The 25,502-nt window shown below is 41.8% G+C and overlaps 1 protein-coding gene across 3 annotated transcripts in view; it reads left to right on the top strand.

The window, feature by feature from the left end:
- Nucleotides 1–25,502, top strand: part of GPSM2 (G protein signaling modulator 2) — a 1,691,855-nt gene that overhangs the window by 1,516,814 nt on the left and 149,539 nt on the right. The window lies entirely within an intron of this gene.

The raw sequence follows: 25,502 nt of genomic DNA, 5'->3' as shown, positions 1-25,502 counted from the left end.
TAGATTAATTGTTCTTGTTATGAGACTGTTTCATGTGTTAAAACATATGTTTATTTTAGAAATGTTCCACTTACATGAACCTTTACAAATGCATACTTTCCTGTTTCTATGTATATAACCTGGTTTGGGCCTTCAGTTGATCTTCTCTGATCAATGCTCTACCCCAGTAAAGAAATGCAAATAAGTAACATAAAATGAGTACCATCCTGTCCAGTAACTCTACCATATTCAGAGTTACTCCCAGGCCAACCCTACTATCCCTGTCTGAGGGCCTGAAGAAATTTGAAAGTACTTCCCTTCCTCTGCTGATTCATTTCCTTATGTCATTATATATACCTTTGTCTTCTGTGTTTATTGTAAAGTAATGCTGAGAGAATTCCATCCTTACATGGTGCAAGTATAATGGAAAGTTCAAAAATAAACCTCTAAGGTAAAAACTCCAAAAATAAAGTCTATAACAGGAAAAAATATTTGATGTTCTTCATCTCACATTGCTGCAGTCCTTACTTATGGGGGTAGTCCGCTGTCCTCGGTCGGCCCGAATACCAAAGTATTAGGCTGACGTCGGTCATGGGTGCTCAGAACTGACATCAGAGCGTCAGGGTATAAAAGCGCATGACCGACGTCATATCCTCAGTCTTTTTTGCCGCATGGTCTGATGCAGAAGCAGTGTTGCAAGTGCCGTTCGGCGTTCTGAAATTTTCGTATTCTGAGTTTCAGACCGAATCCAAGTTGGGCTAAGTACCCCGTTGGGGAATATTTTTGTTTTTTCTTGCCTCAGTTAATTCCGGATGTCAGAAAAAGTGAATAATTGTATTTCTTGTGGGAAACAGATACCGCATAGGGATTATCACTCTCTTTGTATTCCTTGTTTGGGACCTGAGCACGACGTAGTCGGATGTCGCTTTTGTGCTAGGTTTAATAAGCGCACCATAAAACGAAGGTTAGATTGCGCTAGGCTGGTCTTCGGTAAGCGGTGTAATTATAATATGCCGTCGGATCCTCCGACGCCCGCTACCGCGAAGAAGCGCAAAGACAAATCTTTAAAACCCAGACAGGATGAGTCGTCCGTTCCGGACGCCGGTTCTTTAGAAGCTATGGTGGAACCGGTGGATCCGGCCGAAGTTTCAGTTGAGTCTCAGGGGGAGACTTTGATTTTGCAAGATGTGGCCTCACAGGAGGCAGGTCAGGCTGAGGGGGCCTCTCAGGTTACTGTTCTCCCTTCCTTACCTAAGGTGGTTAGGCCTTCTCCTTCTGTCTCTAAGGCTTCTTCTAAAGGCAGGACTGGTTTGCCTTCCTCTGGTGTCAGTCCTAGTACTGCAGGGTCTGTGCCTAAAAAGCACATGCTTAAAATGGCAGAAGATTTGATTACTTTAATTAGAGGTTCTATGCCCCCTCCTGATAAGAGGCCTAGGGTGGAGACAGAGTTGGAAAGTTTGGATCAGGCCTCAGATGATTCAGAGTCTTCGGCTGAAGACATTCAGGATTTTCCTCCTTATTCTGATTCTGATGCAGAGGATTCCACTCCTTCTGCTTCTCCTCCAGAGGATTTTTCTTTTTCAGAAACATTACATTCTATGAGGGAGCATTTTAAGTGGGAAGGTCAGGATTTCTCAGATTCACGGAAGAGGCTTAGAGAATTCTTGTTTTTACCACAGCATAGACCCTTGGCTATACCTCCTGTTTTGGATGTTGTGCAAGATGTTTTTTCGGAGGCTTCCCTTAATCCAGATTCTCTGCCTCCTGCGCCAGTTAAACCGGACAGGTATTACAGGGTGCCTGAGGCTCATAAATATCTGTATAAGAGTCCTAGGGCGGACCCAGAAACTATTAGCCAGGGGCCTAAGGGTGTCAGAGCCTCTGTTGTAAAGAATCCGGTTCCTCTAGATAAAGAGGCTAGAGCTTTGGATAGATGGGGCAAAAAGGTGTATACCTCTTCTACTTTAGCAATGAGAGCTTTAAATTGAAAGTTTCATATGTTGAAGTATCAGAATTTCCTCCTTACTCAGCTAAAATCTAAAGTGGATGCTTTGGCGGAGGGCATAGAGTGTAAAGAATTACAGGATTTGGTACATGTCTCTGAACAGGTGGGTAAGCATTCTTTGCAGTGTGGTTTTGATGCTTTACAGGCTTCTTCCAGGGTGGCTGCCACTGGTTCGGTTCTTCGCAGGCACGCCTGGCTTAAGGATCAGAATTTGTCAGAGCATGTTAAAGCTAGAATTTTGGATGCTCCTTTACAGTCTGAAGTTTTGTTTGGTTCCCCTGTGGAGTTGGTCTTGAAGAAAATGGAAGACAAGGCTAAGTCTATGCAGACTGTTAAAGATTTTTTGCAGGTGCAGCCTCCAAAGTTTAGTAGGAATTGGCCTACTAAGGGGTGGGCGTATCCTTCTTCTGATTCTCAGTCTAGGGGTAGATCTAGACGTGGTAGGGGCAGAGCTCAGAGTACTTTCAGGCCTAGAACATGGAGTTCACCTGCTCAATCTTCAGGTCAGGGCAGGGGCCAGTCCTTTCGTAAACAGGCCCAATGACCTGCATTTTCAGCTGCCAGATTCTTTTTGCATGGCAGCTCCTTTGGGAGGAAAGTTAGCACTCTTCAAGCAAAACTGGCTTTTAGTCACCCAAGACAAATGGGTATTGGACATTATAACCCGAGGCTACAAGTTCTATTTCCATACACTGCCTCCTTTCAAAGGCATGCCAGACGTTCCTCCTGAGCAAAGGGCAGAGGCTCACAAGCAGATTTCTTTACTTCTTCAAATGGGAGCTATACAGCCGGTCTCTCTGTCAGAAGTGGGCCTAGGATTTTATTCTCGCCTGTTTCTAGTACCAAAGAAAGGGAACACATGGAGACCGATTTTGGATTTATCTATCCTCAACACATACCTGGACATTCCAAAGTTCAAAATGTTGACGTTGCAACAGCTTTTACCTCTGCTGGGCAAAGATCACTGGATGGTAACTCTGGATCTCAAAGAGGCTTATCTTCATGTGCCTATCAGGCCCAGTTGCAGGAGGTACCTGCGTTTTCGGGCTGGAACTTTGCATTATCAGTTCTCTGCATTGCCCTTTGGCTTATCTACTGCGCCCAGGGTGTTCACAAAGGTTCTGGCTCCAGTGATAGCCTTCTTCAGGTTAAGAGGAATACAAATTTATCCTTATTTGGACGATTGCCTGATTCTTGCTCAACACAAGGACGAACTTCTTCATCATCTACAGTATGTGATGGCAGTGTTAAGGTGCCTAGGGTATTCTGTGAACGAAACAAAGTCCAGTCTAGTACCCTCTCAGGACATGTGCTTTCTGGGTGTGAGACTGAATACAGCTTCCCAGATGGCCTTTTTGACCCCGGACAAACAAACGAACCTTTCTCTTTACTTCCATCAATTGTCTCTACGGTCCAGGCTGACTAAAAGGACAGTCCTTCAAGCCTTGGGGTTCATGGCATCTTGTATCCTGGTGCTTCCCAATGCCAAACTGCATATGAGGAAGCTTCAATGGTATCTCAAAAATGTATGGACACAACACTGCCAAGATCTGGACACTGTCATTCTAATAATACCTTGCATTCGAAAGGAATTTTTGTGGTGGGCTCAGGAATGTCACCTAAACAAGGGACTCTCTGTGACCCGACCAGAGGCGAGTCAGATTCTAACGACAGATGCCTCGGACAAGGCTTGGGGAGCACACCTCAATGGAAAATGGGTTCAAGACACGTGGCCTGCCAGACTTCAACATTTGCATATCAACTTGAAGGAGATGTTAGCAGTCCAATTTGCATTGATGGCTTTCAAGGATTTACTTCACCCAGGGCAAGTGTTGATTCAAACAGACAACACAACTGTCATGTGGTACATCAACAAGCAAGGGGGAACCCATTCGTACCCACTTTGCAGGCAAGCGATGATTTTGTGGGAGACTGCTCTCAGTTTACACCTCAATCTTCAGGCAAGGTTTCTACCAGGAGCACAGAACTCCTTAGCAGATGTGTTGAGCAGACAGATAGTGGATCCCCACGAGTGGAAATTGGATCCTCATGTATTTCGAAAGTTGACAGTGTTATGGGGAACTCCAGACATAGATCTGTTCGCTTCTCCACTAAATTACCAGGTGCCAAAGTTTTGCACAAAAATGTTTCATCCCACAGCTTGGAAGGTGGATGCTCTATCATTCAGTTGGAGCAATCTTCACGTCTATGCCTTTCCACCTCTACCTCTCCTCCCCAAGGTACTCTTGAAGGCCAGACAAGACAAGCCATCCATGATTCTAATAGCTCCGGATTGGCCTCGACAGCACTGGTATCCACTGCTGAGAAGTTTAGCACGGGAGCCTCCATGGCCTTTGCCTTTGATTCCGCACCTTTTGTCTCAGGAGGGCAATCATTTCCTCAATGTCAAAATTCAGTCTCTGCATCTAACAGCCTGGCATATTCTGTTCTAGACCCTGGAGGGTCTCAGCTTCCATGACAAGTTTTGAATGTTATTTTGGAGGCCAGAAGGCCTAGTACAAGGAAAGTTTACGCTGATAAATGGAGGAGATTTTTTATTTGGAGTAAAGCGAAGGACTTTGATGTTTCCAAACCTGATTTAAGTGTTTCTCTTCAATATCTTACTGAGTTATTGGACAAGGGTTTATCTTTCTCCTCTATAAAGGTTCATGCTGCAGCCATTTCTGCTCACTATGACTGTGACCCTCCATTATTCTCTCATCCTTTGTTTAAGCAATTTCTTAGAGGGGCAAAGAACATAAGACCCCCACGTAGAGCTCCTACTCCTGCTTGGGATCTCAATTTTGTGTTGGAAAAACTTACCTTACCACATTTTGAGCCTGCAGCTACTGCCGAGTTGAAGTTTTTGTCATGGAAGACTGCTTTTTTGTTGGCCGTTACCTCTGCAAGAAGGGTTTCTGAATTGCAGGCCCTTATGGCAGTTGAGCCCTTCCTAATTTTTCATAAGGATAGGGTATCTTTGCGTACTAATCCTACTTTTATGCCTAAAGTGGTTTCTAGTGTGGCCTTGAACCAAACTATTCATTTGCCTACCTTTTATGCAAACCCCCAAAATAAAGGGGAGAAGATTTTGCACACTTTGGATATTCACAGGCAGTTGCGTTATTATTTGAGCAGAACTACAGAGTTCAGGCAGTCTCAGCAGTTGTTTGTTTCTTTTGCTTTGGGTTCTCAGGGAAAACCTGTTTCAAAACAAACTATTTCTAAGTGGATTGGTTTTTGTATTGCTTTCTGTTATTCCCATCATGGTAAGGAGATTCCGGCTGGAATCAGGCCTCATTCCACTAGGGCTACTGCCACTTCTACAGCCTTTTTAAGGGGGGTAGCTACTAAAGATATTTTGGAAGCAGCTACTTGGTGTTCAGTGCATACTTTTTCTAAACATTACCACCTTCCTCTATATTCTAAATCTAGGGCTGGATTTGCCACTGCAATATTACAGGGCATTTTGGCAGCTCCCAATGCTTTATGATTTTGCCAACCTCCCTTTACCTCTGCTTTGGGATTCTACCCATAAGTAAGGACTGCAGCAATGTGAGATGAAGAACATAGTACAGTTTTGTACCTACCATAAATGTAGATGTTCGAAGATCCACATTGCTGCAGTCCAATTTACCCTCCCTCCTTCCCCTCTTCAGTTGGAACTGGTTGTGTGGTTTGGGTGGTAACTGTTATTTGTACATGTTTTTCTTTTGGGAAGTATTTTGTTTTTGGTTGTGGCCTTTATTTTTAGGGCCTTCTGACATCTGGGGCAAGAAAAGACTGAGGATATGACGTCGGTCATGCGCTTTTATACCCTGACGCTCTGATGTCAGTTCTGAGTGCCCATGACCGACGTCAGCCTAATACTTTGGTATTCGAGCCGACCGAGGACAGCGGACTACCCCCATAAGTAAGGACTGCAGCAATGTGGATCTTCGAACATCTACATTTATGGTAGGTACAAAACTGTACTTTTCGAACATTACCTATCTCCCACCATAAGAAGTTACTTAGGCACACCAGCACACCATTCAAATGCACCATTACAAAGACTAAAACATAATATGAACTGAAGATAGCAGTTTAATCCAAAGATAAACACAAGTCCTTTTTATATGTACTGTGAATATTCAAAGTAATACCCAGCACTATGCTCTCTAGTTGAACAGTACTTCCTTTTCTGACCCCACATCATAGCCAACATCCTAGCCGAGAAATTCAGTTCATTTCACCCCTTCCACTCACCCCTGTGTTCCCACTGTTTGAATCACTAAACTCCCCTTCTTGCAAAAAAAAAAAAAAAACATTATGGACTAGATCCTAGAAACTCTCTCCAAGTCCAAAAACAGTAGCTTCATGGGCCCAGGCGATACACCAGGCTGTCTCCTACTTAGTAAGTAGTACAGCATTGCAGAACCCTTTATAAATCTTTGCAGCCTTAGTATCACCATAGGGTATTTTGTGCCACTCCACAAGGGCATCTGTGCCACAGACCATGATGAGTACCGTCATTTTAGGCTCATGGAATGCATCTTGATCAGCTTCATAAATAATGAAATTGGTAACCACCAAACCCTCTTGAATGTATTAAATTTCAATGAAAATGTTGACAAAGGTCATTCATTCCATACTGCTTATCTGGACTGTACTAAAGCTTTCAATAAGATTCTCCAGGCTGGTATTATTTAAAAACTAAAGAAGGGTTCCAGCCATGATCCAACAGCTCAATAATTTATTAAAATAGTAAACAAAAGTGAGCACTTTCATCTCAACAAAGGCTTCTTCAGATAAAAGGTGCATCCATGTCATTTCCTTAAGTACCCCTGCTAATTACCTGTTTCTTCAATTAAATAATTAGTTTAAAGAAACATCCGCAATTACACATACGAGCTAAAAAGTCATAACATTCTTATACTTTTGTATTTAAACCAGTTGATATTCCAATAAAAAGGGAAAATATGTGTAGATATATATATATATATATATATCTGTAATCTAACCTATCTAAACTTTAATTGCAGCCCTTTCTTTGAGAATACATTTAATTGACACATATTCATTCAGGCCTGGGGTGAGTTAGCTCTCTTAACCTAAGTTGCTTTACAAGTTCTCTTTTTAAAAGAGTTAACTTCCAGTTTCCGCCTCTTGGGTTCTTTTTGATAACTTCAAGAATACCAAAGTGGAACTCAACATAATTAGAACAATCCAAAGAATGTTTATATAAGGCACTAGTATCTTTTTGTCCTTATTTCGTAAAGATGTCCATAAATTCTATTTTTAAGAGCCCTTTCAATTTTCTTAAAAATAGAATTTAGAATATAATTTTACTATTTTAATAAACTAATAAGCTGTTGGATCATGGCTGGAACCCTTCTTTTGTTTTTTTATTTGGTTTTGATTGTGTTTTTTTTATATTTTATTGGCATTATTTAAAAACTGTCTAGACTAAACATTATCCCCATGTCATCTTTTGGGTTGTAGATTGGTTGTCCAATTGAACACAGACTGGGGCTTGTGTATACCTTTTCATCTAAAATGTACTTGGACAGTGGTATCCCTCTGGGCTCTGTTCTTGGTGTCTCTTCTTCAGCATCCACTTTTGCAGTGTCCAAGCAGATCTCAAAGGTCTATTGCTTACCAAATTTGCAGATGATTCTGAACTTGGTGTTGTTATTGACTCCCCCATATTACCTATATCCTCCAAGAAAGGCTTGCCAGAACCAACAGTAGATGTACTGACCATAGTATTAAGTTAAATATCACAAATTGTAGTGTTGCTTTTCGGAAGAATGTCTGTCTTACTGATCACGTGGTACTAGCAAATCATGTATGCCTAAGTGAAAAATGGCTTCTAGTTGGTGCCAAACCAAGAACGAAGATGTGTTTAAGACTACAATGTTTTAGTTATGCAATAGTTGTATGTGTTATCCTCTGGCTTTTCTTACTCTGCTATCAATATTTACCTTTTAGCTGCAGGTAAAATCCATGGGGGAGTTGCAATTTGCTGGAGAGGACTGGAAGAGAAGCCAGGAGCAAATAACTAGGGAGAGGAGTGGTAGTGGCATGGTATGAGGCCAGGAAGATGTGTGAACTGTGGGATGGATACTGCCTTCCCTACCAGGGATTGATATCAGAGTGTGGGCTGAGAGATAGGAATGGGGAGACCTAAAATTAGGACCTGCTGTGGTAGAGACTTTGGTGGAAACTAGAGCAGAAGCTGCTTTTGGGGATAAGGGGGGTGGAGCATGAGGAATATTGCACAATAGCTATGGGAATCAGAGGAGGTTGGAGGGGATTGGGAAGAGACTGCAGGGCAATTTGCAAGGGAACAGGAGGGCATATAGGTTCATAGGTAGGTAATAGGCTATCTGCCCGAGGGCATTTATAAGCCTAGCCAGAGTGTGTCGGTTTTCGCCGCCCCATTGATTAATTAACTGAGCCTCCGTCAAGCAGAGCCAATGAAGTGATCCCAGGGGTGTACTTTCTGTTACCCATCCACTCGTCAAGGCTTCTCTTGAAGAGTGTTAGTGAGGGGCTCTGCCTAATGTAGTTAGGAATTTTGTTCCAAAGCATGGGGAGTCTCTGTGACAGGAATCTATCCCTCCAGCATGTTCTATTTATTGTTGTGGTGAGGTTTAGCTCTCTAGAGCACGTGGCTTGCAGTGACTTGGATTTCTTTAGGTGGAGCATGTCCATCAATTCTGAGTTGGACATGGCTTTGTAAGTCAGGCAGAGATCACTTCTGAGTAAGCGATATGCCACTGAGTACAGCCGGAGGTTTTTCAGTCGGGCTGCATAGGACATATGTTTGAGGCCAGTAATCCACTTGGTGAAATGCTTTTGTGGTCTTTCAAGCTGTTTGAAGTGTCTTCTGAGGTACATCCCAAATGGGGCATTGTACTCTATGATGGGTCTGATGAGTGAAGAGTAGAGGGGCACTATAACCTCTTTATTTCTAGATGCGAACCCCTTAGTAATTAGATGGGCCACATAGAAGGATTTCCTAACTACTTTGGCAATATGATTGTCAAAGGAGAGATTACTATCTACCTGGGTCCCCAGATCTCTTATTACCTCTTCTGTATTAAGGGGGCTGCCACCTATGTGGTAATTTGTGGGTGTTTTGTTTTTCCCAAACGGGATGACTATGCATTTTTGGCATTTACCTCGAGGCCATGACTTTGACACCAGGTGTCTCTCTCAGTAGGGCCTTTTTGGAGGATGTCCGTGTCAGCCGGAGAGCCAATTATGGCTCCCAGTTTGCAGTGATTGGCGGACCTGGTTAGCCATAGTCCTCCTGTGTTTGCCTGTACTACTGAGAAATATACGCCGAACAGTAGGGGTCCCAGAACTGAGCCTTGCGGGACACCACTTGTGACCGGTTTAGGGTCAGACCTGGAGCGCGCTATTCTTACCGTGTGAGTTCTGTCTGTAAGCCAGTTTGCAACCCATCTTGTGACGTAGGGGTTTATGTTCAGGCTGGTGAGTTTTTCTATAATACCCGAGTGAGGAATGGTGTCGAACGCCTTGGTGAGATCAAGGTAGGCTGTGTGAACCACCTTTCCCTCGTCTATGGCCTTGGTAACTGTCTCGAAGAAGTCAATCAGGTTTAGTAGGCATGATCTGCCCTTAACAAAGCCGAACTGGGTCAGGTCAAGTGTTTGGAGGTTCCCAATGTCTTTGTTAAGGAGTTCCATGATGACGCGCTCCATAGCCTTGCAGACCAGGCTAGTCAGGCTTATAGGGCGATAGTTACCAGGGTCAGTTGTGGCTCCTCCTTTGTGGAGCGGAATAACCATTGCTGTGCACCATTCTATGGGCATGTAGCCTGTGGAGAGGCTGAGGTTGAACAGTGTGTTTAGGTGGGGATTAGTTCGTTCTGTAGTTCATGCAAGACGCAGCCTGGGACACCATCTGGCCCCATTGGTGCTGTGTTTTAGGCTTTTGAAAGGGCTGTTTTCACCTGTGCGTCTGTGATTTCCAGGACACTAAACTTTTCTGGTATTGTTGTGGGCCCTTTTGAAGGTTAGAGGGAGGTGAAGTTTCCACTGACTCTGCCAGTATGTTGGCAATATCAGTAGGTTCAGTATATTTTGTGCTATTATGAACTATCTCAGAGCATATCTGCGAGTTGCCATTTAGATTCTTGACATAGCTAAAGAAGGCTTTGTTGGTTATCTTTCGTATCCTTGGCTATTTTTCTTTCAAAGTTAGCCTTTGATGATTTTATGAGGGACCTTAGTTTCTTACTGATACTGATCAGGGATGTCTTTCCTTCTTGGGATTTGCTCTTTTTCTGAACTAGTTTCCTCCTTTTGTTGTATAATCTGTTTATGGCAGGGGTCCACCAGACTGGTTTCCTTCTCTTAGGGGAGTGAGTCTTGGTTTTGCTAGGGATGGCACGATCCATGCATCCTTGTAGGTGCTCATAGAGTGCAATTGTAAATGATTCTGCATCTTGGGCAGTGTTATCCTTTAGCGTGGAGGCTGTAAAACTTACCACCTCTGCCTTAAGTAAGGTAAAGTTTGCTTTAGAAAAGTTTTTCACTGTGATTTCCTTGGTTGGGGGTGGTGATAGGGTGTGGACATCCAGGGTGATTAGTTTATGGTCTGATCTAACCAGTGATAGGTTGTCCTCCGGTACGGAGCACCTGTCGCCCATGTTGGTGATGACCGGGTCCAATATGTTGTGGCCTCTGGTAGGGGAGTTTACCAGCTGATCCAGGGCATTTGAGTTGATAAATTCCAGGAAGCGCTGAGCCTGGGAGTTTGTACTCAAGTAGTTTTCCCACTTAATGGTAGGGTAATTGAAATCTCCCAAGATCAGGGTGTTCGGTAGGACCTTCATGTTTTCCAGTGTCTCCAGAAAGGTGGAGTGGTGGTCCTGGGTTATGGAGGGTGAGTTGTAGCAGGCCACAATTTGCATTTACAGATTTGCCCGATGTTAGCTGCACATGGGTGATCTCAGAGGTATCATGCTGCACCACTAACCTGGAGGTGTGGGTATCCTTGATGAATATAAATACACCCCCTCCTTTTGTGTTTCGGTCCGTGTTCTGTGGCCGAAATGTGTGGTATGAGTAGTGCTGGAGTGCTGTCTGGAGCCTTGAACCAAGTTTCAGTTACTGCACAGATGTCGACGTTCTCCATACCTAGGAATGCCTCGAGCGCATGCTCCCCGAGATCCAAACTCCCGGCGCTGAGCAGCACAACCCCCAACCTTCTACTTGTGCTGTTTACTAAGGTGGGTTTGAATTTTGAGCCCTGCCTAAAAAAGGCACCACAGGGGCAGCAAGAGCCCCGGCCAGCAACCGAAAGCCAAGGGGCGACAGGTGCAAGCCATCCCCTGCGAAGCAACATGGCCCGTCGAGCATGCCATCCCAGGCTGACAGACACCGGATCCCCTCTGAATGACACCAAAAGGCCAGCCAACTGCTGAAATCGATAACTTCTTCCCTATATTGAGGTATCATTACTGGTGAGGGCAGGATGCCACCCAGGGTCAGGGCCACACCCACCTGGGCCACACGATCAGAGAGCTCCTCCATGTCTCCCCCCACGCAGTCCAGGGAGGCACGGCCCAGGCCGCCCACACCAACATGAACAATGACAGAGTCACACCTGCGGTTGTTCCGGAGTGACCCGAGTGCTTGTGCCACGTGGCGGATTCTGACCCCCGACAGGCAGCAAACAGCAACCCCCCCCCCCCCGTCCAGCCTAGTGAGTGGGGCGTCAGCGTGCCCGACCACTGAGTCAACCACCACCAGTGTGTCAGGTATGCTACTTCGCCCTAAGGGCCGCGATTGTGCGGCACACTGACTCTTTGTTTTATGCAACCATATGTGTGGTTCCCGGGTGTGAGGCAGGGTCCAGAGGGTTTAGAATTTTTGCTTTGGTGTTTTTGCACCCCAAGCAGGCTTTAAGGAATTTTTCTTAGGGTAGATGTCAGGTGTTGGAAGTAGTGAAAATGTGGTTGGGAGGTAGCTGGAAGCATACATTTTGGGATTGTAGTGAGTTGGCAGGTTTGGGAATCCCCCTGCAGAGTATTCTGTCAGGGATATCAGGCAAGTGAATGGCTTTGGCTGAGGAGGTGATTTTTTTGACCTGGGACACACAATCTGAATTGCCTAGACATGTTAGGGTCTTGTTGGTTTTGATTCTTTTAGCTGCCAAGGAAGAAATTGTGGGGAAAATGGTGATCAATGTAAAAGAGAGAAAAAAAATGAAACCGGGATCTTTAGAATAGGGAAGGAGTAAACTGTATAGAAATAAATGGAAATTGTAGGAACAGTACATGCAGAATAATGTTCAGGAGGAGGAGTGAAGTTTAACTGAAGGCAGGAACTGAGCAAATTATGTAATGTTGGACTGACAGTAGTTATAAAGAAAAGAAAAATATGCGATGTATAATATATGTAAAAGGAAAGAAATATCAATATGCCCTGTTTCCTCTTGCTAAATGTTGCCTGTCTTTTTAAACACCTTTAGTAAATTATCACTTTAGACATAGGCAAACATACATTAACAGAACATGAAATAAAACATATTTTTCCATTTACATACATTGTAAATCACATATATTTTTCCTTTCTTTATAATTATCAGCTCCTCATTACACAAATTGCTGAATTCCTGCCTTCCCTTAAACCTCAGTCCTCCTCCTGAACACTATTCTGCATGTATTGTTCCCACAATTTACATTTATTTCTACACAATTTGCTTCTTCCCTTTTCTAAAAAAAAATCCCTTTCTCAGTTCTTTATATGATATTTAGTACTTCAAGTAAAGTTGGTTTAGTTTTGATTTCTATTTTCTAGTAATTGTTTTTTTGGCAGGCAACAGAATTAAACCTAACAAGGCCCTTACTATGTCTAGGCTATTCAGATCCTATGTACAAGCTCAAAAAATCATGTCCTTCATTACAGCCATTTGCTCACCCAATAATTCTGACAGAGTACTCAGCAGGGAATTTTCAAAATTTATAGATCACTACAACCCCAAAACATGTTTCCAGTTATTTTTCCTCATCACACATCCAGCATTTGCTGTCTGTCTAAGGAAAAATTCTTTGAAGTCTGCTTTGGGTATAAAACTAGCTATGCAAACGCCTCCAAGCAAAGATCCTAAACCTTCTGGACTTTGTTGCATACTTATTACAAGAATTGATGAAAGTAGAGTTTAAGGTTTCAGTTTTATTAAGTGTTTTGCATTCTATTTAATTGATTTTAACTGATGTCATTTAACAATTAGAGATGGTATATAAGGAAAGTTAATTAGTTTGTGGCGTTGTCTGATGAAGGAAAGGTACAAACCTTTCCGAAAGCGCTAATGAAATATTTTTAGTTTCTTTAACTTCCAGTTTATTCGCTGCTTTTTTTGTTGCATACTTGGGAGCCATACATATGTCCTCCCATTGTTCTCTTGTAAATTGCTTTTTCAGTCTCTCTTCCCAATCTTTTTTTTTTTTTTTTTTTAACTATAAAGATCAATTAGATGAAGTTATCATGCAATATTTTCTATGCCTTACTAATTGCTCTTTTTTAACAGCAGCTTTTGTCCTAGATTTGACTAAAAACCCTACCAGAGTAGGTATTTTGCTTAAGATTCCCCTATCCCTTTATGTTTAAGCTCTGAAATTAATCCCTGGTATCGAAGGCAGTCTCTAGCCTGCAGTCCAAACTTTTTCTTGACCTCATCCTACTCTTTTACTTTCCCCTCTCTAGTTATTTGCTTCCAGTACTTTAGTTCCTTTGCCGTAAGCCGCGGTGGTGCAGCATTAGCGTTGTCGCCTCACAGCAAGAGGTTCTCCCGTTCGATTTTCGACTGGAGTGCCTTCTGTGTGGAGTCTGTATGTCCACCCCGCGGTCGAGTCGTGTTCGAAAGACATGCATGAATGGGCAGGCCTTCGTTGAAGGTTGGGCGTCAGGCTGGCACCGCAGCACCGTAAAAATCTTCTGCAAATCCTTAGCGGACCGGAGTTCCGCTGTGGCGACCCCTAACCGGGAAAAGCCGAAAGAAGAACAAACCTTAGTTCCTTTGCCAGTTTTCTCCAGTAAATTCCAGACTACCTTGACTATTTTCTGTACCCCTACTTGCAGTCATCCCTATTGGCAAAATCTCCTTTCACCATTCTCATATTGGCTTAGTTCTTAAAATACTTTTTGCTACTTTATGAATATAATGTTCTATAGGTTTTCTATTATTCGCCTTAAGGTTTTGCATCCAAGATACCATTCTATTTCTTGACCCCCTTCATCCTCATCCCTTTCCATTTTGTATTACAACTTTCTGCTTGTGTTTATTTACATGAGCCTAAACTATGTAGGTCTAAAATATCCTTTCAAATCAGGTAATCCTAAACTACCTTGCTCTGTTGGAAGGATCAACCTATCCCACTTAATTCTTGGTCTCTTTCCCTCCCAGATAAATTCCTTCAACTGTCTATTAACTATTGTCCAAAACTTCCTCTCATTGATAAAAATATGTCTGACCCATATATAAAATTAAAGGGAATAAACCCATTTTCACTGCTTGTATCTTACTATCCGTATCCAAAAACAGGAGCTTCCAGTTTTATTGTCTTTTGTCTAGTCTTTTCCCAAACATCCTTAGCTGCTGTAACAGAACTCTTTCTAATCCATACTCCTAAATACTTCATCTTATCTTGTCCCCATAAGTATGGGTATTCCTGAAGCAATTTGCATGTAGATAGATAATTTATAGTTCTACCTATAGCCTCTGTTTTAGCTGCAGTAATTTTATATTCCGAAAATAGGTGAAACTGTCTCAAAATGTTCCACAACACTGAGATTTCCTTTTCTGGATTTTCACATACAAAATAATACCATCTGCAAATTAAGCCACATTTTCTTGATTACCATGCCAGTTATATCCTTGCATTTCAAAGTCCCTTATTTTCTTTGCCAGTGGCTCTAAATATTAAGCAAATAACAAAGGGAAAAGAGGACAACTCTGCCTGGTTCCACAGTTCCAAAGCAAGCTGAGAGGAGCAATTCTACTTTAATGCTTTTCTCTGATCCTTTGTGTGTGTGTATGTATATATATATATATATATATATATATATATATATATATATTCCCCTAATGAACCTTATTATTGTTTCAGGGAATACAAGTGCTTCCATTGTCGTACTCATAAAAATCCCAGCTTACTCTGTTGAATGCTTTCTCTGCATCAAGACCCACCAACAACAGCATTATTTTCTTCCATCCGGCTTCCCCCTGGATCACCATTGTTTTATTAATGTTGTCAAATGTTTGCCTCCCCTCCACAAAACCACATTGATCCATATTTATCAGTTTTGGCTACCCCTTTGCCATTCTTTTAGCTAATATAGATATAAACAATTTATAATCATGGTTTAAAATTGAAATGGGTTTGTATGAAGCTGGGTCTGATGGGTCTTTACCGTCTTTAGTTAATACAGCTTTCTTCCGAGATGTTGGTGCTTCCCCTCCTTTTAAAATGCTGTTAAAGAAAATCTTCCAGATTATATCAAAAATCTTCCAGATTATATCACTTTATTCCCTTCAGACTCTCACAGGAATACCATCTGTTCCTGGAGCTTTTCCTGAAGATTGATTATACATCACCATTTTTATTGCATCCCCATCCCCTCCTAATTTAATTACCTGACCTTTAGTCATTGAAAGCCTCAGAGGAGCGTTCCCTTTCATGGCAGTAATGATCTGAAGGGCTTTGTACCCAAATATGTCTTTTAGTCAGCTCAGCTGAAGCTGCCTGACAGTTTGGACCTGTGGAAGGGAAGCTGAAGCCATGGAAGTTGGCCTGCTGTTATATCTTTACCAGGATGTAACCCATATAACTAAGGCTACTGCAGCAGTGATCATTCAAGTATCTACTGCTATAAGTTTACTTTACAAAACTGAACTTTCTACTTTCTGCTGCTTAAGTTGTTGTACTAAAAGTTTTTATGCTCCGAAGTCGTTACAAAAAATAGTTGCTTAACAGCAATCTTTCTGAACTCATGCATATTGTCCAGATACTCCCTTATTTTCTCTTTAGCACTTTTTCTTGTTTTGTGAGTCTCTTTGCCCTTTTAATTTCTTTACTTATTAACCATCTGTTCTTCATTTATTTCTACTGTTTTTAAACTCCACTTTCATTTTTCCTACTCACTAGCTATAATGTCTGAATATATTTCTATTTTCCCTATTTATTTAACATTTATTTTACCAGGGTAAGTCCAACTGGACATCATGTGTCCTTTTTCAGTGGAGTCCTGGGGAGAAAATCTCCAAAGAAATAACAGTGTACATACATGCTTTAGATAACAATAAAACTGGCATACAAGATAAGAGAAACAATGAACTACAAAAAGAATTATGTAGAACAATAAGATACTCGAGAGTAGTACCATTATTTACAATATATACAAAAAGTACTATTAACTCTCTAATTTCCACTACCCATTCCTTAAATTCCTCTTTCTTTAACAGGTAGATGGGAAAGCACCAGTGTTTCATTTGTACTTCTTAACTCTGCATGTTTATCTTAGGTTGTATTGTTTAATGATCTCAACAGTTACTAGATGTGTTCAAAACTTTTAATTAAATGCAAATGTTCCTGTGAAGTATAGCATGTTATGTTGTCCCATCTCGCCTACATTCTTGACTGTTGGGTTCGGAAACGAGCATTTGTTCCGATTCAGCCTAATACTTTAAAGCTCGAGAGCTTCCACTGGCTCGAGGCTATACCCTATCCCATGATGCCTGGTGAGAGTTACCCAGATCTCATTTGCCGCTTTGCTGAATCGGGATTGAGTCTCACTGGCTCAGGCTAAGTCTTAATATGTTTTCTCGTTACTTAGTGTTGTAAAAACCTTTAAAACTTCTCTTATTCTCTTTAGAGGAGCTTAGTGGTGGTTGTTTATAAAACTAGTTTGTGTTACCACCATTTGTGGTGTTCTTGTGTGGGCCATCATTCCCCTTTTCCCAGGCCTGTTCTTTTCCCCCCTATCTTGTTAAAGTTTAAGTTTGCCCTCGGGCGAACACAAATAATTTTTTTTTTTTTTTTTTTTTTTTTCTTAGTCCTTGTTGTGTTAGCCTGTTTTACTGGGAGGCCCTCCCCTCTTTTTTCACCCTGTTTTCTTGAGGTTTTGTCATTTTAATTAGAGGACGTCTTCTCTGGCTAGAAGACATCATCATTTAAATTAGAGACCTCTTATCTAGCCTTTTCCCCTTAAAAAAAAAGATAGCTGTGAAGTCTTCCTTTTTTGTGTTAGGTATATTTGCTGTGCCCCTTTTTTCTTTGTAGTGTGTGACAGTATTAGTCTTGATTTTTTCCTGTGTAAAATATCTAAAGATACTGGAGAGTAATCAATCTGGCTTCAAAAAGTGTGACTCGTGCACACAGAAGATGTCACTGACTGACGGGCACACTACCTGTGTCTACTGCTTAGGTGCTGTTCATCTGCAGGACTCCTGCTTGATCTGCAATGGATTCAGTTCCAGGGTCCAGCAGGAACGCAGAAATAAGCCCATTGTGAGGGGTTTGCTTAATGGACCGTTTGATGTGGCAGTAGAAGGGAATTAGCCCTCAAAATCCTCCCAGTCTCCCACTTCTGAGAAGTCTTAAAAAAAAAATTTCATCGGCTCCAGTGTCTGAGCCGACTAAGATGGCTAAGCATGCAGCTTCGGACCTGAAGGACATTGGGCACGAAAAGATGACAGCTCCATCGGCTCCACCAGCTTTATCGGAGATGTCTCGGAGCCTCAAAAGGAGCCGGTCCCTGACTTTGAAACTGGTCTACTCAGTGCCCCAGTCTCCCCTGTTGCAATCGGTGGCAGGTAACCATAAATCTTCCACTTTTTCCTCTCGATCATCCAGGAGCCTCTCAGATGATGTGGAGCGGGTGGTCAAGAGGTTGCTTTGAACACTGGCCTTAGCCAAAATTCTCTCAAGCCCAGCCAAGATGGAAGTGGAGCCGACTCCTGTGCCTGCCATGTCTTCTGTTCCTCCTTCGACTCGGATGATCTCGGAGCCGGAGTGTTTGGATGTCCTTGCGGTGGAACTGCCAGGTCCAGAAACCACAACCGGTATCTTGGCTGTGACTTTTGCTGTGCCCTCTTTGATGCTGTCTTCTCTCAAGGGGTCTGGTAGCCGACACTCCCTCGTCTGGGGAGGAGAGTTGAGTTGGACCCTTGTTGGATCCAATTCTTCCTCTAGGGGCATCGGCGCAGGTGAGTTTGGCACCCACATCAGCCTCAGATCCATCCTCCTTGGCACGGGAGGGATCTCCAGGTTCCTCTGAGCTGAAGGCTCTCTCGAGCTGGGATCATGGTGCCTTCGAGGTGATGAGAAGCGTGCTCTCTCCTCAGACTGCTCCACCTTCAGCTCCAGCTACTCTTCCCCCAAAAGGACAAGTGTCATCCTCGGTATCATCCCTCCAGCCTATGTGTAGAGAACCAATGCTCCAGGATGCCCCAGTGGGCAATCCCTCCTCTTCTGAAACATCCCCAATGTATCTCTCTGAGGCGGTCCCTTGGACGAGGACTTGTAAGAGGAAATATTTGGACTCCCCTAAGTCTGTAACGTCAGATACAGACTTAGGCGATTCAGAAGGGTCCCCATGGTCACCCTCTGAGGGATGTCTCTTTTTTTCAGGCATCCTAGAGATCTTGAAACAGAGGTGGTTGGAAGACCCTTTCCCTTGTGAAGATGAGTCCATATACCTGAAGGAATTTGGATCTCATCCCTCCACCTCTTGCGTGTCTCCACCTTTCGACAAACTCCTGGATGTAGTCATTCGAAAGGTGTGAGGCTCTCCAGAATCCATGGAACCTGTTCCGAGGAGGCCCAACAAATTTATTACGGCCTTGGACAATGAAGAATTTTTATCCAAAGGTGTCCCAGTAAATGCGATGTTGGTGGCGGCAGCGGCCACCATGAAGAAATTAGCTGAGACTTCATCTGTCCATCCACTGAATAAGGAGTCTCGAACAATGGATAGATAGGGAAGCATATGTTTTCCTCAACAGTGGCCTTTACTCTCAGGTCGCTGAACTATTTATCCCATTTTACCCGACTTCAGAGTGATCTCTTTAAAGAGCTAGGAGATTCCCTACAAGCTGCTTCAGCTGAGGGGGTGCTGGACAAGGTAAACTCTTAACTTGCGACTTGGAACTCTGTAGTGAACTCATCCATGCGCTTCATCTCGTATGCAGCAGATGGAGCGAGTAGTGCAGCAGGCACAGAAATAGCTCTCAGACGAAATTCCTGGATGCGCCTTTGTGAGTTTGCTGAACCTTTTAAGTCTTCCTTTATAACTGCCCCTTTTGACGACTCTTGGCCCCCAAGAAAATTATATGCTTTTTCCCCCGTTTCCATTGATACCCAAAGTTCTTCAGAAAGCAAAGTCGTTGAGTCACAAACTGTCATCGCTCTGTACTGGCCTCGACATATCTGGTTCCCTTTCCTTTGGCCCCATCTCCAGGAGGAGCCTTGGATCCAGTACCAGACCTTCTGACCCATCAGTCAGGGATGCTCCTCCCCTCTATTCAGACCCTCAAGCTAACAGCTTGGTTGCTCCACTTCCCATTTTAGCCAGGCTTCCAAACATTTCCCCAGCAGTGCGACACATTCTGGTTTCTTTGCACAAGAACGCAACTAGGAAAGTGTACGCTAGCAAATTGAAAAGGTTTTCTTGCTTGGCTGCCAAAAATAATTTAGATCCCTTTACAGCTCTATTTCTTCAATTCTTGAATGTTTAGCAGAAATTTTCAGTCAAGGTGCAGCTGCAGCCACTGTATGAGTACAACTAGCTTGTGTAAAGCTTTTCTGAGGGGTACATTCCTTCTAAGACCCCCTATAGGAGCACCGCCACCTCCTTGGGATCTAAATTTGGTACTTACTAAGTTACTTCTCCATTTGAATCAGCTTTATCTTGCCCACTAAAGTTCCTAACATGGAAGACAATTTTCTTAATGGCCATTACTTCGGCTAGGAGGGTTTCAGAGCTACAACCCCTATCTATTTGCTCTCCCTGTTTGTTTTTTCACAAAGACAGAGTCTCTCTGTGAACAAATCCTTCCTTTCTGCCCAAAGTATGCTCTGAGTCCAACTTGAATCAGTCTGTTGACTTACCTGTCTTTTTTCCCAACTATAGCAACAAGGCAGAATATAAGCTTCACCAATTGGATCTCCATAGACAGTTACGCTTCTGTTTACATAGGACAAAGGAGTTTAGAAAATCCAATCAATTATTTGTCTCCTTTTCGGATAATAAGAAAGGAGCTCCAGTTTCAAGAGTCACTTTATCTACATGGCTTACAGGTGCCATTTTTATGCATATAGCTCTCAGCAAAAGCAACTAGCAGGTAGAATTTGAGGCCATTCGACTAGAGCTATGTCGACCTCCACCACCTTTCAAGCCAGACTTCCTTTGGATTCAGTCTGTGCTGCAGCCACATGGGTCAATCCTCATACCTTTATCTCTCATTACAAAGTAGATGTGGCATCCCGAAACAGGGCTTCCTTTGGTTCCACTGTTGTGAAGAGTTTACTCCCTTGAGCCACCCGAGAAAGAAGGTGCTGGGGACGTTGTCCCAGCCGTCAAAAATGAAGGCGAGATGGGAAAACATAACATGAAGAAATTATGTACTCGCCATGACATTCCATGTTTGTTGTCCATAATCTTGCTTTCATTCTTGCATCCCACCCTTCTTTCCCCTACCTGGAGGATCGAGAGGAAATTTTCTAGAATTAGTCATGAGTTCTGTGATTCCCTTCTCGCCTCATGAGACATGGGCTAAGGAGTATTATTATTACCTTGTGGTTAGATAACTACTAGTCTTTATTTGCAAACAAGATCCGGATAACTCTCGCCAGGTATCATGGGATAAGGGTATAGCCTCGAGTCAGTGGAAGCTCTCGAGCTTTAGTATTAGGCTGTCGGAACCAATGCTCGGTTCCAAACCCATCCGTCAAGAATGAAGACGAGCTTATGGACAACAAACATGGGACATTATGGTGAGTACATAACTTCTTTTTTTTATCTGTTCTAGCCCAGTTATTGTACCTTGAGAATAATGTGCAAGTTGTGTATGAGTTACCGTAACTGAAGTCACATCTTCCATAATAAATATTTTCATAAATTTCTTCAGTAACCTACCACCTTTTGTTATATTTTCTCTTCTAAGTCTTCTGATACATCCTCACAATTGCAAATCAAATTCCAGTCCCCATCTAAAAGTAATATTCCCCACTGAAAGCTGATTATTTCTCCCAAAATTTTCTTAAGACCCATGGCAGCATTTTTGGTGGAATATAAATGCACACCAGCATAATCTTCCTTCATTGCCTGTAGCCCCTTACTACCACATATTTACCATTATTGTCTTTTTTTCCCCCTGTTCTATCACTACTGGAGCCCCTCTAGAAATTAATACAATTACTCCCGTTTTCCTTTATCCCTGATATCCTCCTGACTATCCATCCCAAATTCCTTTTCTTTGTCAAATTCATATGCTCATTTCTTTCCAAATCTGTCTCCTGCAGCATTGCCATTTGCACTTTGTATTTCTTAATACAATTCAGTACTCTCTCTCTTTTGTCTATACCCATAAAAAGTCATTTACATTCCAAGATATTATGGATACCATAGCCATCATGATAAAAAGCTATTGTTTCCACTGTTATACATAACAATTTTTTGAAATTATATTTCTAACTTTTGTGATAGATGTACTCAATAATGCTTGGCAGGCTGATCTTTTATACATTTGTCTCTTCTCATCTCCTTTTAAATCTGTCACATTTTAAGACTTTTATTTTAACGAACACCCTAAAACAGAAAAACAAACTAAATACATTTTCAAAATGCCCCATTCCTTTTTAACTTAGAGTAACCACACAAAACTATGCACATCTTCAAGAAATTAAGTTTAACCCTTCAGATAGGAACAACTGCCCAAAATCAACAGGTGCACTCTCAGGCAGTACCTAACCTAAAATAAAGGTTTACCCATGCTAAAGTGCATGGTACAGCCATGTTCCAACTTATACTGATTGCTGTCTGTTCTTTTCATATCTCTCTTCCCCTTCTAGATGTGAAAAACAGCTTGTATGCTTTCAGAAATCATTAACTTTTAGCCTTAAGAAAAACTTCACTGGCTATTAAAAAAAAAGATAAACTACATTTTACACTGTTCTGTTAAATGCATTAAAGCATTAAGACTGTTAGAGAGGCTGCCGACTCTTAACTTACTTCCCATAATTTCAGATTATTTTTCACTGAACTTCTTGTCTTTGTACCTTTAAATTTTGCATTTCCCCTCAACAAAGAATGCTCAGGATTCTCAAGATTAATAGTTTTGCTCCTGCAGACAGCTCATCTGCATGGAAAAGTACTCTGCAATTAATCTTTTGTCAGTTTCACTCAGAATATGCAGCTACCCTCAGCTACAAACTTTTTGACTCTTTACTGAACATTTGGCAATAGATAAAACAAGCTAATATTATTGCAGATGTATGAAACTTAGACTATTTCAATGCTTTAATCATTTTGTCTGATTTTAAAGCATACTTGCTTAAAAAAACACTTGTGTATAGCTTAAGCCAAGGGCCTTAATTTAAACATTCACCCTTTTAAAAATAAGAGAAAGTATTTTAATCCCACATATGATGTAATTAGTGCCTCCCCAATTCCCCGCAGCCCAAGATCACAGCATAATAATAATAGAACTTGCTTTTGCCAACCTTTTTCTATTGTTATACTGTAAAGCCCATATTTCTACCAACTAAAAATGTATTTGTTTATATTAATACCTTTAATACATACAGCAGTCACTGAATAACTCCCCCATTACCTGTGACTACGCAGTACACAAAACTGCTTTACTATATATAACATACAGTTTGTGTCCTAATTAAACAGATACTACTAAGAACATAAATTGGCCAGGTTTGGAACATACACTCATTGTGCCCTTTCAGTTAACAAATTCTTGTGTTGAACACCAGTCTAGTTACTTATTTGTGCTTTCATAAAATTAATAGTCTGTTCCTTCTAGTTTCTGTGCTGCAGCAGAAAAATCTCAGGGTTTTCTTTGTGTGCTCCGTCTTCTAACTGTACTGTTTTTTGAAACAGCTTTTCTTGCGAAGCCTAATACTCATCCAGCTTTTTCTTCATTTCAGTCTCTGACCTTTGCAGTTTTATCAGTTCATATGAAAGTCTATGTAAAGCGACTTCCACTTTCCACCCATTTTTTATTTATTTATTTATTGTTGAATATTCCTTCAATGTTTCATTTATTTTTATCACTTCTGAGTACATTTGACTTATTTTTCCTCTAAATTACTGGAAGCCATCTCTTAAACCAAAGCTTAAGCTTGAAATGAGTTTTTGATGAACAGATACAAAATCCTTCCTAGACAGTGTTCTCTTCACCTTTTCTGTTAGATTTTCCTTCAGGGCCTCTAAATTTCTTCTTTGCTGGCATCTAAGCAGTGCACTTTCTAGCTAGTACACTTTAACCCCCACCCATGGCACTTTTTCTCAGTTTCTTTTCTCACAAAGATGTTGATCATTGTGCAGCCATCTTGGAAGTCCCTGTGTTTGCCTGTGTGTTTAATGATCATATATGTAGATGCTTAAAAATAAAAAGTTTCAGATTTTGGCCATCTGTCTGCTCATAGATCCCGCTTTCTACTATCTCAAGTGAAGCAGTTTTTGAAAGGGGTGCTGCATATTCCAAAGACATGCATCTGGAGCATTTCTCCCCGGGCCTCCGCTGAAAATAGGCTCTGTGGAACCTAGTCGGACATTCCCGGTCAACAAATGTTAAATAAATAAAATAAAATAAAATATCTGTCCACCTATAAAACAGATGCCTCATCCTGATTCCAAGTTCTTATCTTGGAAAACTGTTACTTGTTTCTGTGCCTTCTGCAAGAAAAGTGCGAGTTACAAACTTTTATGGTTTCACCCTGTCTCACGTTTCGCAAAGATAGGGTAACTTTGGGGGCCAATCCTTCCTTTATGCATAAACGTATTTTGAGTTTACAGTGAGCCAGGCAATTTATCTCCCCATTTTCTTTCCTGAATGAAAAATAATGGAGAAAGAATTCTTCACACACACACACACACACACACACACACACACACACACACACTAGGTGCCCACATGCAACTCTGATACTACACTGATAGATCAAAAATTTCAATAATCCTAATCAGCTGTTTGTTTCATTTGAAAGCAAGAAATAGGGACAGTCACTGTCAAAGCAGTTTCTAGATGGTTTTCTCGGGCTATTTGTTTGTTTTTCAAGCCATAACAAGACACTTCCAGGCAAAGTTAGGGCTGTCCTCTTCAAGGGCTCTGGCCATTGTGTCTTTTTGGAAAGGGGTGGACTCTAGAAATCTTCTAGAGACAGCAACTTGGTGTTTTGTGCGCACCTTTACCAAGCACTTTAAACTGGATTATTTCTGTAGAGTCAGAGCAGCCTTTTCCCTTTTCTCTCTCTAAGCTCTGATATTCGTCCCATACAGCTAAGGCTACTATAACAGTGAACTAATGATGAACAGTTGTGGAAATAAACTTACCAAATTGGTAGATGTTCAACTATATCCTTGTTGCAGTACAAACACCCTTCTTCCACCCCTCTTCTTTTTACTTTTTTTGTGCCTGGGTGAGGGTTTTTTTTTTATACTTGGTTTTCTTACACAAACCTGTCAGGGTTCTAGCCTCAAGTCTTCTAAGACAAACAAGTTCTGAGGTTTTAATCCCTGTACCACTATCTTTATTCCACTCTCATGGACCTCTGCAGTGCTTAGGGCATATGGAAGGTGTATAGAAGCTTTGGAAGCTGGCCAGACAGTCCAGTCTTTGGGTGGATATGCCCCATGTAGCATAAGCTACTGCAATAGTGATCTATTTGAACACATACTGTTATGGCAAGTTTACTTACACAACTGAACTTTTTTACTGCAACTTCCCCTCCCCAAGGATATGTGGATATATTTTAAGTGCATTGACAAGAGACCCATGTCTTTCGGAGGATGGCTGATGTGTGATTATTAAGTCAACATTCTGAGCCTATTAGGAATACTGACTCTGATAGTCCAACACACTTTTGTAGTGGCATAGTTAAAATGATTAGTCCAGATAAAATCACTTTTGCTGTTTTGTTTTAAAACAAGAACACTCATCCATTGTTCTGATTTGAAAAAGAACACTTGTCCATTTACCTACTTAACTGAATAAACTACTTGAATCCTCAGCAAGGCATCTTTGTTCCTCCCACATAGAGGGCACCAGAGAGAAAGGGAGAATCTTGTAGATCTGTTAGCTAAACTAATTTTATCTGGACTAATCTTTTCTGCTCTTTTTCTCGTTAGACCTGTCACCTTCAGAGGTGGGATACCAGACCTGACTCACTTTCTGGATTACCTTTGTTTTCATATCATAAGAGAATAAATTTTAGCCAACAGAAAATCTGTCCTCATTTAACTCCAGGGTTAGTTCCAGTGAT

This window comes from Protopterus annectens, chromosome 10.part0 (genome assembly GCF_019279795.1).
Source record: "Protopterus annectens isolate FY-2018-M chromosome 10.part0, PAN1.0, whole genome shotgun sequence".
Classification (NCBI taxonomy): domain Eukaryota; kingdom Metazoa; phylum Chordata; order Ceratodontiformes; family Protopteridae; genus Protopterus; species Protopterus annectens.
This window is presented reverse-complemented; position numbering and strand designations above follow the sequence as displayed.